Genomic DNA, 17,672 nt, shown 5'->3' on the forward strand with positions numbered 1-17,672 from the left:
AAATATTAAAATTAAAGTAGAAAAGATATATAAGGTAATTTCAATCCTACTAACAGCAGTGGAAATGGCATGAATGAATTTATCCAAAGTCCAGTCCAATACTTTTTTACTTTGATATCCAGTAAAGTTATAGTTATTGATTTATTGTAAAAACAAAAGGCAATCCAATTTACAATACTATGAATGTCATAGTTAATGAAAAATCCCAGTGACTAGTGCTAGGATGAAACTGACAGTCACCACTGTCATATGTCAGTAACAAAGAACTGTCAATGTAGTAATTTTCAACAATCTTCGGAAAAGCACAAAAGTTGAGGTATACGTAGCCATAGCTCCCATCAAATAAATAATTACAAAAACTAACTACTCACTACCCATTCATTTTAATGCAAATCTTGCAGGATCACATCTAGGTCTTGGTAACAAAGTGATTTTTTGACACTTACAGAGGATTCTGTAATACTCAAAAGGACAAAATATTCAGTACAATTCTTACATTACTGTATTTTTTACCCACAGAACAGGAAGTTGACATAAACACTCTGCATGTTATTCAGATGACCCAATATCCACAGTGTCACAGTTGCCTCCACATGCCAGTAGTTTTATAAGTGGCATTGAAGATATTTGCTTCTTTCTAGGGTCATCCTTATATCTGTCATCTCCTCCAGTCAATTCAATGAATACAAATAAGATCAAATTCAATTCCTATACTACTGATATGAATGCAAAGTTCCACCTATAGCAAATTTCACATTTCACATGCTTAAGTTCCATAGTTACACCTTGTGCCATTGTGACAGAAACTAATTCTGTAATTCACAGTATATTCCAGCTCAGTAACGACTCTGCAATTGTAGTTTATCTACACTTTCAACTCCAACCAAGAGCCCTGCTGGTAAGTAAACTTGACCACATGTTCATGCCTTTGGTTTCTAGAGGTTTTTTTTAAACCCATATCAATGTTTTACCTGTAATTTTGCAAGTTGAAATAATTGTGTATTTTGTCTTTTAGCTTGTCTTAATTTTGTTATTTTACACCCACATCTGTTCCCCAATTTTAAAAGATGAATAAAGACCCAATTAAATATAGCAAAATTACAGACTTGAAACCATGACTACAAACTGCATATTGCTCAGATAATGTTCTGTACAGTTCATAATTCTAAGACATAGAATGTTTAATCAGTCTATAGAATAAAATCATCACTGTCTAATTCCTATAAGCCATTAATAAAGATGTAAGCTGCTATCGTTGGGTCACTGAATATGCTAAACCAAAATCATATCCATCAAATTTTGTCAAGCACAAAGAATCAGGGCCACACATTAAGTTCCAGTTAAGCTGATTACTGCTCATGCCTATATACAAAGTCAACTAATGGTGAGCACTAAATTGGTAATAGATAAGATCTAATGAAACTCAACAAGGGCTGTATTTGGAAAGCTTGTGGGAACAAAACAACTCCAAATTCCAATTGGAGTACCTCCCCGGGGAATCTACTAGCCAATGCGCTGTCTAGGAAACCCCAATTTGACAGTAAGCGAGAAGTATTTCACCAATTATTCCACCATACCCTCAAGAGACAGTTCAAGTAATCATGCGGGCATAAGCCCAAACCCAAAAAATCAAAGACAAATCAGAATTGACCAAGAAGTTGCAAAATGAATTAACAGCAGATACTTGGTAACAAAAAAATAAGGACCTATTAATTGTACGGGAGGGTGTAGCATGGAAGGAGTCTAAACTATATGTCCCCAAAACTTTACGTCTTCATGCACTTCAGAAAAGTCATGACTCAAAGCCAGCAAGACACTTTGGGTATTTAAGCTTAATCTCCCTAGGTTACTGGGAAAAGTACACCCAGTTTTTCATAGTAGCTTGTTAAAGCCATTTATTACTTCCTCACTAAGGCCAACAGAATGTGCAGCTCCAAAGCCTTTGCTCACTGCTGGGCATGAACATTATGAGATTAAGAAAATCTAGGATTTTCAGGGGAAAGTTACAATATCTGATTTATTGGAAAGGCTATCCTATTTCACAAGCAACTTGGGTAAATAGCTGGAAAATTAATGGTGATTAACTTGTGGAAAAATTCCATGAAAAATATCCACACAAGCCCAAAGTGAATCCTGTGGGTGGCAGAGGAGGTTAAATTGTGTATTGTATTATTGTGTTTCACCTAATTTCAATCTTTGTGTATTCTATATCATTGCAGGAGTTTCTTTTCAAATGCGGGGGGCAGCCTGTCAAGCCCAAAATTGACATATGTGTAGCCATTTTATTTAGCCCTATTATATATTCCTTTTCTTTCTTTCTCTTTGCTGGCTACAGAGGGAGGGTTTTGGGCTTGCCACATTCCTAAGGTCGGAGGAGTGAAGATAGTGAGGGTTGTTTAGGCTAGGTGATTTTCCTTCCTGTGGGAACAGAAACTGACCCTGCTGAGACCTGGAGGTGGAGATTGATAATACCAGGCAACATTGATGTGACTTTTGGGAGCTTTTTCTAATTTCCAATATTACGTGGTGTAATTCCGGGTTGTGTCAGATCCAGAATTACAACAGACTTTGCCAATTTGATGCTTTCCTAACTAAAAGAAATTGTTTTGGAAGACAGACTTTGCTCTTTTCTTTTTAAATGGATTTCATCACTTGGAAACCTGACAATAAGCCACTATGGAAGAGAAGATATTGACCAAATGGACGCCTAACATGACTTTTATTTATTAGTTATTTTAGGCTTGGGACAAAATGATGTTCAATCACCACTGAAAATTAAGACAATACACTGGTTTATTCCAGCTCCTCTTTGCTTTGTTTATGACAATACGTATTAGTGGAGCTGATGCTGATAAGTTACTTATATAGGGATTTTTGGCAAATTGTCGCTGATAAGGCCCATAATTTGAAGGTTTCATTATATAACCAAAACTTGCTCTTTAATTCTGATCAGGATGGCAAATGTTTATTCAAGTTCAATTATAGGCATGATTTTTTTCATGGGCCAGCGTAAAACACATTAAATTGCAACACATTTTTTTTCATATTATGTAGAACACCACACCAGCTTGCAAGGGTTCAGGTTAGGGTATCCATGTAAACACTGAAGGAAACAGGTGGAAGGGACAATCAACTCATTACATTAGACTGAATTTAAAGATACAGGGAATATAGTATTACTAACTTTTATACCATAGGGACCAGATGACATCATCATACATCTGAAAGTATATATAATCAATATAGATATATACTTGATGGAAAACAGTCAACTTATTAATGTTGAGACCATGTTTGAAAAAAAACAACTGATTACATGGAGCAGATGGAACCCCCAAATCAAATTTAAGTGCATGTCTGGGAATCAATCCTCAAAAACAACTGGTGTGTTCAAACAGGTTAGAAGATGATCAAATATACCCTATTTTCTTGTTTACTTTCTATCTTCAACAATCCCCACTTTGTTCAAATGTCTACAGGGAATCTTGAATGAAGCAGCTGCAGTATCCCCCAAGCCAATGCATCAGGTTGCTTACAAAACAATCCTACTACCAAGCAACAAAATAAAACAATACAGTATAACCTTGAAAATACCTTTGAAAACCTACACCTTCCTCAAAATAGATACATAAATAAAAATATTACTTTAATATCATTAATGGTTGTCCTGTAAAGAATGAAGATCAAGATTGTTTTGGAGCAAGTTATCAATGACAAATGACCAATTCAGAAATACAGACTTCATGTTCTCGCTGCCTATTGCTCACTGGAAACTAAGTTAATGGTTTCTTTAACAATAAAATAAAAGAAGTTATTCTATGATAAATTGAATCCTACTGAAGTAATCTAAATTTTAGTCAAAGGATAATAGGTTGAAACTAAAAACAAAGCAAGCCAAGATGTCATAATAAATACTTTTATAATTCTTGCATCCCATTGGGCTATAGGATTCCTTGTTTTGCAAAACAAGTTATCCAGCAGTGTATAAAGAAATTTCAATTCCCCCTTCTCATCAGACTGTTAAGAAACAGAAAGTAAACATAGCATACCAAGGCATAACAGGAAGGCACTTCAAGAGCTTTACCACAAAATGTTACATTTTCAGTTATCGACACTAAATTTATACAATTTGATAAACTTTTCTTTCCAAAAAATTCAATACATAAGAAACTTAAATGAATTTGTTCTCGTTGTGTTTATGATTAGTGCAGTGGAGACCAAAATAACTGGCTGAAAATAACAAAACATTTATTTTCAAAAAAATACACAATTGTGCTAGAGTATATTATTATGAGTAATCTTCCTATTCTCTTCTTCTTTGCTATGAGATGCTGGATCAGGAAGTGAATTTAACATTTAGGATATTTTATAAGCAAAGCATGTTATTTTAAAAAAGAAAAAATTGTTATTTAAAAAAAGAAAAAATATGAAGCAAACAATAACTTTTGTTTACCTTTTTAGACTGCAGAGTTAAAAAAAATCAAAATCACTCATAACTTACAGCATTGAACAGGAATGACTTCTTTACTGTGTTACAAAATAAATATTGAGTTAGGATGAGTTTGTTTGCACTCTGCTTAGCTGGAGTCTGAGGAATTAAGTAATGATTCCAGAATTGGATGTTCTTTGAATTGGCTTGTTGACAAAATATTGAATTCAGGTAGAACATCTTTTAAGAAGAAGAATCTTCCAGAATAATCTTCTCCACTTTCTGGATTATGCCATACCTGGAACTACAAAACAACTCAACATATCTGGAAAGCATCATCTTGAGGAAGGCTCTTCTGGGAAACCGGGCTGGGTAACTATCTTTCTACTTAACTCTCTGGGGTGATATGGTAATGAAACTAATATTGATAAAAATGGAGAAAGAAAAAGAAAGTTGACAGAAAGTAGTGGGGCAAGTTTATATAAAGCCGTTTTATTATTCAAACTGAAAGCAGTTTTGCTCTTAGGCTATTATAAAGAAACATTAGAAGGCCAGTAAATGAAAAAGCAATACATGTATAAACTGAGTTTGGTGCTATAAGAATGGGTCTCTAATATCCATGTTAGTCAGTCAAAATGTATTTCCAAATATGTAAATGATACAAAGCTAGCATGCCACATCTCTGTGGTTTTCCTTATCTCTGGGGAAAGTCATCCAAAGAACACTTCTGGCCTCATGTGATTTCTAATGTTGCCAATACAAACAAGAAGTATACAGAGGAAGTATTTAAAATGTCTACATTCTGGCAACACAGGTAATATTCTAAGCCACTTGGCTACAAATATCTGAACAATGCAGCTACAGAGAAAATCTTGTCTGAATTTTTTTTCATGCTTTGTTCAAGAATCTCTGCTTGGGGGGAAAAACCCTAGCCATTTATCATCCATGTCTACTCTCTTTGATACCCAGATTTATCATTTTTCATATGATAAAAAATATTTATTCTTTAGCAAATTAAGGGGGGGGAACTAAGGTGATATAGAAAACAGTAATATTTGAATAATTATGCAACTTACCCCTGCAAAAAAAAAATTCCTGCACTATATAGAACTAGCTTTGCATTAAAATAGAGGAGAAAGACAGAACAGCCACTTTACCAGATCCTCATAACAACTAATTAGAAATAACCTAATATGGCACAGAGGTAATGACAATGAAATATGAATCAGAAACTACTAGATTAAAACATATTTTTTGCTGAAAACTCACTAAGACAAATTTAAATGGCATCCTCAGTGTCCCATGCCTTAACATCCAGATTTTGGAACTCAGGTGGGAAAAATAATATTTTGTCCAATAGAATTGTTTTAAGGACTGCAAGTAGGTAATACATGAGGAACACTCTAAAAACATTTATATTTAAACATTTATGTTACAAGAAGCCTCTTATTTTTTGAATGCATATAATTCTAGTTGGAGAGTCTCTAGTGAATCCGGTGAAGTCTGTGGAAAATACGTGGCCCAACAATTTGAACGCATGACTTTTCATTCTGATTTAAGAAATTATAATCTTATAATTCCAAAACATTGCAGAAAAATGAATTGTACAGTTACTTGATACACCAAAATTAAAAATCATGTTAGTTGAGAAAGATAACTGATATCAACCACCAATATTCTAAGCTAAAATCTTTCTGAAGCTGAAGACTGCCAGCTTCCTTTGTTATTTTTGAACTCTCATTGAGTTAAAAATTACTCTAATATTTTCCTTATCCGTCTAGATAAAGGGTGTCAAACTGAAGGCCCAGGGGCTGTATCCAGCTCGGGTACTTAGATCTGGCTCGCAGGGGAGCCTTCGAAACAGCGAAGGACTGGCCCGCGGTGCCTCTGCCAGTGAAAACGCAGCCCTCTCAAGCTCCGTTTATGCTGGCAGAGGGCTTCAGGAGGCCGTCGCAGCCAAAAATGGAACTTGGGAGCCCGTTTCACTGGAAGAACACTCGGGCCACCACAGGTGCTCCCAACATGAGTGACGTCAAGTTGGCCACACTCACCCTGGCCACGCCTACCCCAGCCCCCTGAGGTCAGACACAACCCTGATGAAATCAAGTGTGACATCCCTGGTCTAGAGTATATGTAAAAAAAACTATTTTCATTAAAAATGTCCTTATCTTATTCAGAGTGCAATTATATAACATCAACCAACTGAAATAACTCTACAAGGCAGTATCAAGAGTCATTTTACTTTGCAGATAATTTAGCTAAAAGGCATACAGGTTTATGTTCCTCTGTACTGGGCAGCTGGTCTGGCCATATTTATGAAAATAAAATTCCACTGACCAAATGCAACTGCAATACTGTAAGTAGGAACCAAACTAGACACAACAAACTACAGAACTGTCAGCCTAATTTGGTGTATTTTATCTATGTGGCATTTGACTGCAATAACTTCTGAAAGTTAAATTCCTGCCATTGGTACATTCTATGAATTGTGTCAGAACTTCAATGCAGCCATTTCAGGGTACCCTAACTGTTGTTTTTTACATTTATATTCTCTACCTATGACAAATAGTTGTTGAAAAATAGCTGCTACAATTGTACCTTGAATCAAAGATTAAAATTGCATTGACAAATCAATTATTGTACGGCCTACAATGGCACTGTGACACTTTCTCCATAGAAATCTATGGCTCTTCTTCAATTCTAACATTAAAACAAGAACATGCCAGGACGAAATATTCTTCAGAAAAGCAAATAAGGAATGAAAAACTGACGGCAATATTTCAAAGAATACAATATAACTTCATCTGCCTTAAATGTGTTCATTAGTGTGGGCACCCTGATGGCCTCATAAATGTAGACTGTGATCCAGGTGTGTTTTTGTAAGTGTGAGCATGTGGTTAGGATTGGGGGCTGATTTGATTTGATTGGTAAGATCTGCTGAGTGCTTGTAATAGTATATGGGACTGACCTTGAGAAACTGGCCTAGAGATACTATCTACTGAACATGCAGATAAGAAATAGTATAGCACACAGCTGAAGAGTGGGTTGGCCAAGAGGCTCAGAAAAGACTATCCCTAATTTGTTAGGAGAGGGGGAGAACTGTACTTTCACAAGGTTCTATTAATATAGCCTTACAATAAAGTAGAGCTAACTCATTAGGTTGTGTTTCCTGTTTGGTCTACGTGGTTAGAGCGGTGGAGCAGGAACAGTCCAGTGATCTAAGCCAACCCTCTAGGGTGAAAGATACAAAAGTCTGGGGTGGTTGGGATTCTAACCTGGGTAAGGGTGAGCTACCAGTGGATAAGCCACAGAGGAGTCGTCCATACAAGAATATCAATATGGTGTTAAATACACAAAGCTATGCTGGAAGATGAGGCAGGCCACATTAGGGGAACATGGTGTCCTGTAAGGATCATTCCAGTCCCCTGTGCTCTGTGCCAAACCTTGATCATCAATTGTTTGAAGACTCAAATTTTCAGCCTCTGCTATACTGCCAAGTCTGCCTACAATAAGGCGTCATCGAAGATCCCAGGGCAGAGATAGTGGAGGGTGACCATAGGTGACTAGATGCGAGATCTTGTTTGTTAAGTTAGGTTCTAGGGATCAGATGTGTATATTGTTTTGTACCATCATCCTTGCTTATAGAAACTCCTTTTTGTGCTCCCTTCTTTAGTGGACATGACTGCAGGGAAGCTGTAACAGTCATATGGGGGCTGGTCATAAAGTTATTTTTCCACACTATCCTGAACAGCTGATAAACAGGGCAGTTCTTAAGCAAGCACTACCTGCATAGCTCTATTCATTAATTCATGGTCACTTAGAAAGTGTTATCTATTCTATAGACAGCAGCTATGCTGGTTACTTCAGAAAATAAGGCTACTTTAATGCTTTAAGGAGGGATGCTTTGCTCATTCAGTACACTTTGATGCTTCAACTCTGCCTTACAAATTATAATGACTAATCTGTTTGATAGTGGAAGTCAGATTTCAAATACATTATATTGTGTAGTTTACCTGTCAAGTTTGACAAGTAACAAAGAAAGATGTTGGCTACATGATACAAAATATATTTCTGTCTGAAATTTACATTTCACCTACTCTGCATTATTTCCATTACAGTAAACTATCATGTTTACAATTCCGTGACAAAACAACATATTGGATTAAAATATTTCGAAATGCTAGAAAAACACCTCAAGTAGTTTTCTCTTTCAATCTGAAAATCTTACTGTAACCTTCTCAAAAATGGTGGGCTTCAGACAATATTGTACTAATTCTGGTTACACTTTTTCTCTTTTTGCAGGTTTTTATAATCAGCACAATAATTGTCATCATATTGTTACATTACAAATCTAGTAACCATGTCACTGTTACATGTAGCACAGCTGTTATCAAATTATAGTAATGTCATGCTCTCAAGACTTTTAGTACATGCTAGGCTAAAATACTCTAGCATGATTGATTCAATAATTCTACTTGTAACTCATCTTTCTGTAAAGAATAACACTAAGAAAACTTAAAAACAAGTTTCCAAAATAAAAATACTACATTGATAAAAAATACCACTATATACACTGCTCAAAAAAATAAAGGGAACACTTAAACAACACAATGTAACTCCAAGTCAATCCCACTTCTGTGAAATCAAACTGTCCACTTAGGTAGCAACACTGATTGACTATCAATTTCACATGCTGTTGTGCAAATGGAATAGACAACAGGTGGAAAGCATAAGCAGTTAGCAAGACATCCCCAACAAAGGAGTGGTTCTGCAGGTGGTGACCACAGACCACTTCTCAGTTCCTATGCTTTCTGGCTGGTGGTTTGGTCACTTTTGAATGCTGGCGGTGCTTTCACTCTAGTGGTAGCATGAGACGGAGTCTACAACCCACACAAGTGACTCAGGTAGTGCAGCTCATCCAGGATGGCACATCAACGCGGGCTGTGGCAAGAAGGTTTGCTGTGTCTGTCAGCGTAGTGTCCAGAGCATGGAAGCGCTACCAGGAGACAGGCCAATCAATTTCACATGCTGTTGTGCAAATGGAATAGACACAAATGTGCATGTGGCTGCTCAAACGGTCAGAAACAGATTCCATGAGGGTGGTATGAGGGCCCGACGTCCAGGAGACATGGAAGAGGCCGTAGGAGGGCAACAACCCAGCATCGGGACCGCTACCTCCGCCTTTGTGCAAGGAGGGAAAGGAGGAGCACTGCCAGAGCCCTGTAAAATGACCTCCAGCGGGCCACAAATGTGCATGTGGCTGCTCAAACGGTCAGAAACAGATTCCATGAGGGTGGTATGAGGGCCCGACGTCCACAGGTGGGGTTGTGCTTACAGCCCAATACCGTGCAAGATGTTTGGCATTTGCCAGAGAACACTAAGATTGGCAAATTTGCCACTTCACCGATGAAAGCAGGTTCACACTGAGCACATGTGACAGACGTGACAGGGTCTGGAGACGCCATGGAGAACGTTCTGCTGCCTGCAACATCCTCCAGCATGACCAGTTTGGCAGTGGGTCAGTACTGGTGTGGGGTGGCATTTCTTTAGGGGGACGCACAGCCCTCCATGTGCTCGCCAGAGGTAGCATGACTGCCATTAGGTACCGAGATGAGATCCTCAGACCCCTTGTGAGACCATATGCTGGTGCGGTTGGTCCTGGGTTCCTCCTAATGCACGACAATGCTAGACCTTATATGGCTAGAGTGTGTCAGCAGTTCCTGCAAGATGAAGGCATTGATGCTATGGATTGGCCCGCCCGTTCCCTAGACCTGAATCCAATTGAGCACATCTGGGACATCATGTCTCGCTCATTCCACCAATGCCACGTTGGACCACAGACTGTCCAGGAGTTGGGGGATACTTTAGTCCAGGTGTAGGAGGAGATCCCTCAGGAGACCATCCGCCACCTCATCAGGAGCATGCCCAGGCGTTATAGGGAGGTCATACAGGCACGTGGAGGCCACACACACTACTGAGACTCATTTTGACTTGTTTTAAAGACATTACATCAAAGTTGGATCAGCCTGTAGTATTTTTTTCCACTTTAATTTTGAGTGTAACTCCAAAACCAGACCTCCATGGCTTGCAAAATTTGATTTCCACTGATAATTTTTGTGTGATTTTCTTGACAGCACATTCAACTATGCAATGAACAAAGTATTTAATAAGAATATTTCATTCATTCAGATCTAGGATGTCTTATTTTTGTGTTCCCTTTATTTTTTTGAGCAGTGTATGTAAAATAGCACTAAGACACAAGAGTAAAACCACACAGATTCATAGTAATGTACCAAAATATATAATTTTGATAGGTCACAATACTTCAGTTTTAATGAAGGTAACCTCTCAATTAACAGCTTCTACAATAATTTCCAAAACCTGAAAACCAATGTAACCAAATTTTCAACACCACTTGATTTGGCATCATATGAAGTTCTAAGTGTAAATATTATCTCATACAATTGAAAAACAAAAAGCTGAAGAAGAAATATAGCTGTTTCTAATACTACGGAGCTGGATTAGATTCATTTGCTAATGTGTTTTAGCAACTGAAGAGACAAATGCATTGTTTAAATAAATACATTGTGTTTGCATGACAATATTTTAGTAACTATATTTATGTAATACTCCACGTAACAGCTGTATTGAGTGGTTTACATTACAGTACTGAAATTAAACTAAAAATTTAGGATCATGTTAACAACAGAAGGCCAGTAAACAAACATCTCCAAAAGAAAAATTCAACTTTGGAAAAATTACTTAATCAACAAACATTCCACTACTGTAAGGAACTGACACCTATGAATAATATGGTCTAAACAGTTCTTCAGACCCCAGAAGTATATTAGTAATCTGATTTCTACAAGTGTTCCAGAGCAAAGGGGCAAGAATGGGAGAATGCCTGCATTTCTGGTCCCTGAAGATGGCATTATCTAGGAATGAAAACCTGGAAAAAGTCCTCTCTTTCTTTGAAGTTTATTGGATGAATAGAGGCCCCAATGATGAACATAGAGCAACCTTGCTACTGGATCTATGGAAGACTATGAAGATGAAACTAATGCTATCTTGATCCTGATCCACAAAAGGCTACAATAGTGACATCACAGTTTTAGTTACACCCAGAAGCCAGCTATAATTATGCAATGTCCAGAATAGTTGTATTACAAGGGCAAACCAAGTACTATCCATAATGGCATGAGCCACTGAATTCTGGACCAGCTATATATTGGTATTCAATGGCAGTTCTATGTAGAGCTCTTTGTAGAAGTCCAAATTAGAGAAGAGGAAAGTGTGACACTGTCACTGGATCAGTATGACACAGTTGGAAAAATTATATAATAACTGTCCTATCCAATCCATAGCTGTTGCCTACTCTTCAGCAGCTGCATAAGAGCTCCAAATACAGGACAGGACCTCAACTATATGTCCTGTTGTGCCCAAAACTGAAAGATATAATTGGGTATCTATCTATCTATCTATCTATCTATCTATCTATCTATCTATCTATCTATCTATCTATCTATCTATCTATCTATCTAATTTAAATAGCTGCCCATCTCATTAAAAGGTGATTCTGAGTAGGGCATACAATATTTATGATGCCGGATTCTGTGGACTGTTAATGCAAACTACAATTATTTTGAGAAAGGCATTTTTATCTGCATACATTTCATACAGTCACACTATATAAACTCTACAAGAATCTTCAAAATTATCAAGACTATAACGGAATAATAATTCTCTAACAAAATGCATTGTCCTGTATGATTATCCATCATATATTGACTGAAACTTTGTCTTAAAACATTTTGCTTGTTTCATAAACATTTTCTTTAACTTTTTTTCTAATTATCTGGCTGAAAAAGTTGAAAAAATATTCTGGGAGGGAGCCAGAACCATTAGCTGTCTCCTCAACAATATTCCCATTTCTTTCCTGGGCCTTCACTTCTTTATATGGATATTGTTCCATAGATATTTTTTCACAGTTATACACTATGTCTCAATAGTTATACAGTATCATTGGTAGAGAACATAAAAGAGTCAAGTGTTGTTCTTATTGGTTCTTATGGAATTTTAGCTTACGTACACAATGAAATATTAGATGTATTCTCTTTGCTAGGATCAAAGTTCTCTGTACGTCAGTCAGTCCAATACACTAACCCAGCATTCTCCAAAATACTATCATCCCATCCACTGACTAACTTTTTAAGACATTCAGCTAAGTGACCCAGTACTTCTTCCCAACAATGGAATTAATTCTGCATATAGCAATGTGGTTTAACTAGTAAGAATGGTGGAAAGACAAAGCTATCTGTCAGGAAAAAGCAAACAAACAAATATCCGCTGTAGTTAAGTAGTCAGAGTAGGTGGGGGGGGAAAGGACAAACCACACTATAGCAACACAGAAGACCATCCAAAATTGTCATCCAAAGAGATTTCCACTAACATATGGTGGAAGTGTCACTTTCTACAAATATCCTGTGTGGGTGCCAATTTCTCTCCTCTACCCAAGATGTATCCAATAGCTTGAGTATTATAAGCTCTTAGAATTATTAATCAGAGTATGCATCTAGACTGATACACATTCTAATCTAATTTGTTAATGAGGAATCTATCATGCAATCGCATCATCTGGACTCTCAAAATAAATTAAATCCCCTTCTATGGCCACCACACTGCTGAGTAGCATGCCCACACATAATCAGCTTTTCTGCTTCATTAACAAGTCCTGCATTCCCTCTGCTGGGAAAGAAACTATAATGCATCAACAGTACAAAGCATGTAGTTACTAAAAAACAAAACGCCAGATTTTTTGGAGGGGGGGGAGGAGGATCCCTATTATAACTTTCACATAAGCATTCATTCTTGTCATATGCCTTTCCCGAAGTAAATTACAGGTGGATTTGGTACCGACTACTATAAGCCTTGCAATGTTTCACCGCTTTCAGGCAAGAAAGTGGCATATAGACCATTTAATATTTTTGTTATTATTATAAAATTAAAATAATATTTCATTCGAGAACAGTTGAATTACAAAGTGAGACTGAATAAACTATGGGATGAAATACAGTAACATATCTTGAAAAGCAAAAGTTGAGTTGACTTGAATTCCTGACGATAATATAGATAATGGAGACAATCCTAAAATGGGTTTGCCACTGCTTAATTTAAAGATTGTTTTTTTGTTTCCTAATCTAACTGAAAAACCTGAAATTTCTTGATGATCTCCCATCTGATTATTAATTATGCCAAATCTTGCTTAGCTTTTTCTAGATCATCCCAAGTTAGTTAGGTACTATATTTAGATGAGCACAACTGTGTATAAAATTTTCAGAAGAATTAAAATAGCAATATAACTCGCAATAAAAAGCAAAATATATTAAAAGTCTCTGTCAAAGAAAGAAATCAATCATCTTCCAGTAAACTAAATATAGAATCCTCTTTTCATATCTTTCAGTGTTCTGGTATTTATGACAGCCACCACATAAAGCTGTTTCTGATTCAATTTGAAGCTGAAAATGCACCTCAGTTAAAAATAAGAGATTCACAAGACTCTGTTCTCTTGAAAAGTCTGTAATGCTGGGAAACATAGAAGAAGAGAAAAGGAAGACGACAAGGTGATGGACTCCACTGAAAATGACAGCAGGTGTCCCAAGGATCTGAAATTGGAGATAGATCATCCTGGAGTAATTGTAAGAATTAATTATGGCACATAATCAATGCACAGATAAGTTATTTCTTCTAATCATGGCAATTGCATCAAATCTATTGACATGTAAATATACAGAGTGGATTGCTCAACTTTCTTTGAGATTGGCACTTCTCTATCCAAAATTATTTAAGACAGAAAACAGCTAAACTATAAAACCACTAAGATGGAAAACTACTAAGAATAGTCAACCAAAAAGCTTTATAGTATTAATTGAAAGCACAGGCTCAAAACAAGGGGAAAGAAAAAATGATCTTCTGCATGGTTTCAGCCTTTTCTTTCTCTAGACACAGTTTAACTACCGCACCGGATGTAACACTATTAATATACAAAGAGCAAAAAAGAATGTAAAAAATAAAATTGACTGTAGGAAAGAGAAAGGTGGACAATGTCCAAAAAGAAAAAGCAAATAAAACTAATGAAAATGAAGAGAGGAAAAGGTAATTAATCAGGAAAGAAAGGAGTCTTATCACAAAATGTTTCTATTTTTCTTTTTTAAAAGGCTAAGATATCCATGCAGGAAATCATTGCATATTTCCAATGAGGATTCATGGCAAATTAGATGTCCCTAAGGAGAGGGCAGAGAATTATGGTGGAGATTGATAACCAGTTGGCATTTTAGAATTTTGACCGACAAAATCTATCCAGATAAAGGAAAAAACATATGATCACCCACATGTACTCTGGACAGTTGCTTCTCATTACAAGCTACAGGAAACAAAATTTTTTACAGTCAGCTCATAAGTTGTGCGGCTGCACGTTGAGGGATTTCAATCAAGCTCACAGCCATAATGTACCCTTAGAGACATAAATTTTGCCAAGCCTTATTTCTTACTTTCTGAAAGTAAGTTGCTGGTTAACTTTTAGCGATTACAAATCTTCACAATGATAAGTTTTAGAGCAGATTGAATATATAATTTTTAGTAAAAGAAATACAGATTTAAGGATTTTAAAAGGAATCCTTTTTTTTAAAGAACATTGCTTCTGGAAAATTACAAATAGAGTTTGAAGGTTGGACACTAGAGGGAAGCAGAATGAACTAAAGATTACAGTTAAAAGAGAAGAATTTTAAATTTGACTTAACTAATACAGAATGGAGCAAAACATTTTAACATCACATACCTTGAAGAATAGTTATGAACAAAGCATCCAGAAGTTAATTTTTAAAATGTTTGCTTTTATAGACAGACTGTGCTTAAACGGTGTTATTAAAGAGGAATGTTTTTTACTAGAAAAGACTGAAACTGATATGAAAGTAGATTTTAAAATGAGAGGCTATAACAATGATATGGAAAAGATGCTGCCCTGGATATACAAATGAAAACTATTGGTGTCCTAATGATTAAAAGATATATACAAAACAGTGACATGTATAACTTTTTCTATATTGGATTTTTAAAAAGTTTTGTTAAAGTTTTAAAAGATTTTATGAGAAGATACAAAGAATAAATGAAAAGAAATAAAGTTCTAGGACAGTATTTGAAGGGACTAAAGATCAACATTGTTAAAAGTACAACCAAGGAATATAAAGTTGGTTTATTTGGTTAAAGTTAAAATAGAAACACTATTATCTTTGGTAACCCTTAAAGATACCAATAAAGGAGAATATCTGTAGCTCAGGGTTTAAAGAAAACAAGCAAGCTCAGAAAAAACCAAGGACCACTCAACCCTTAAAGGACTTTGCTAACCAGAACTGAATGATAAAGCTTTAAAGGTTTATAGAAAGAGATGTGATACAGGAAGAGGAGTTCATTTTTATAAAGAGATGATAAGTTAATAAAATTGCTTACACTTGTTATGATGGAGAAAGTCATTTCTATTTATATTTTTCTTTATTATATTCTTATTTATTTCCTATTTTTTTCTTTTTTACTTCTTTTTAAATGTAATATTTAATAAAATTACTATAAAAATCATTCCGTTGTATCTGTCCCTATGAGTCAAATGGATCATATATTTTCCAAAATTATTTTATTTTCCTTTTTATATTCTTTTTCCTTTCTTCTATATTGAGTTGATATAATATTCTAAGAAAACTATATTTTTAAACATGTCTGTGATTATCTATTAAAATGTATGTGATGAACTATTAAAATGTATAAAATGTAAATATTTGCATTTATTAATTACCTAATCTATATCCTTCAAGATACTTGCAAACATTCATATTAATATTAACCTCAATTCAACCAGTATCTCAGAGGTACTGCATTAATTTTTATCTATAAATGGAACATTGCAAATATTATCTTACATTAACAACTGCCAAAAAATTGTCAATGAGAGAGAATTTGTCCTGGTTTCATGTTTCCACAGAAAAATTCTGAATAGGATTTATCAAGTCTAGTTATTTTTAAAAGCTACAAAGCTTTCATTATTATTTTCCTTTCAAACTGAATATTTATGGAAGAACAAAGGCTTATGACTTTCAAGAATGTGTGGCTATTTTTTTTATTACAATGGAATTTTATTCTGGAGCCATTATGGAAAGAGTCCTCTCCTGAAAGACATCTATACACTTATTTTAAAATAGTAATTGCAATCCAAATATACCCCCCTATAATTCAAACACATTCAGTTTTATCCAGAGTAAAGCTGTATTGCTATCTCTACAATGTCCATTTTCCTGGGGATATGGAAATGGGCACCAGGTTGGGGAAGGCTGATAAACATCTATTGATAGCAAAGAAGAAACACGTGCTACAGGTAATATTTTTTTATTTCCTTGTAGGCTGCATTTTTTTTTCATTCTTCTCTTTTTCTCTTTTCTTCTCTCAAGTTTACTGCACACTCTGCGTATCTCAAATATAATGAAGTTATTCTCTATTAGAAAAATGTATCTTTCACTAATTATCTATGCATTATCTTTAGCTGCTGTCTGAAACTAAAATATTTAGATTAATTTCCTACAACAAAATGTACATAAAGAAAACTGGAATTGTTTCCTTTCGAAAGATAAGGCAAAGGGGTGCAGATTATTAGAAGGATGAGAAATGTGTAAAAATTGTTTTGACTATTGCACTTAGTAAACAAAATGTGAGCATGGAGGAGGAATATATACGAACAATATCAAGGACTTGTCTTACAATCATGTATTTGTATCATAAATATTGTATTATAACTAAGAAAACTGACCAACTACCTTTATTCTTTTTCAAAGCATAACAGATGTGTAGAGATAACCTGAAAGTAAATAATAAAAAGATTTTTGAAGGTTAAATAGATTATAGTTAAACAATTAATGGTTGGACTAAATCTGCAGCTTTAATCTGGCAACAACTTATGTTTTCAGAAAAGCGGATCAAAAAGAGACAACTTTCCAACTTGTCAGCATCAATGAAAAAGAACTTCCTTGATAAATGCAAATACTTTAAAAACCAATCCAATTCAAACACAAAAGTTTAAAGAAATAAGTATTTGGGATCTTTGTATTATATATAGCTGATCTATTAAATTAACTTATGTTGGGTAAAATACTGAATATGCATTAGGAAGAACAGTCCAGCTATTTGCCTGCTATATGCTACAAAG

The 17,672-nt window shown here is 35.4% G+C and overlaps 1 non-coding gene across 1 annotated transcript in view; it reads right to left on the reverse strand.

Annotated features, from left to right (window-relative positions):
• Positions 1-17,672, reverse strand: part of LOC113419626 (uncharacterized) — a 118,184-nt gene that overhangs the window by 282 nt on the left and 100,230 nt on the right. The window lies entirely within an intron of this gene.

This window comes from Notechis scutatus, chromosome 2 (assembly GCF_049901735.1).
Source record: "Notechis scutatus isolate UNSWTSFEM ecotype Mainland chromosome 2, rNotScu1.2, whole genome shotgun sequence".
Lineage (NCBI taxonomy): Eukaryota > Metazoa > Chordata > Lepidosauria > Squamata > Elapidae > Notechis > Notechis scutatus.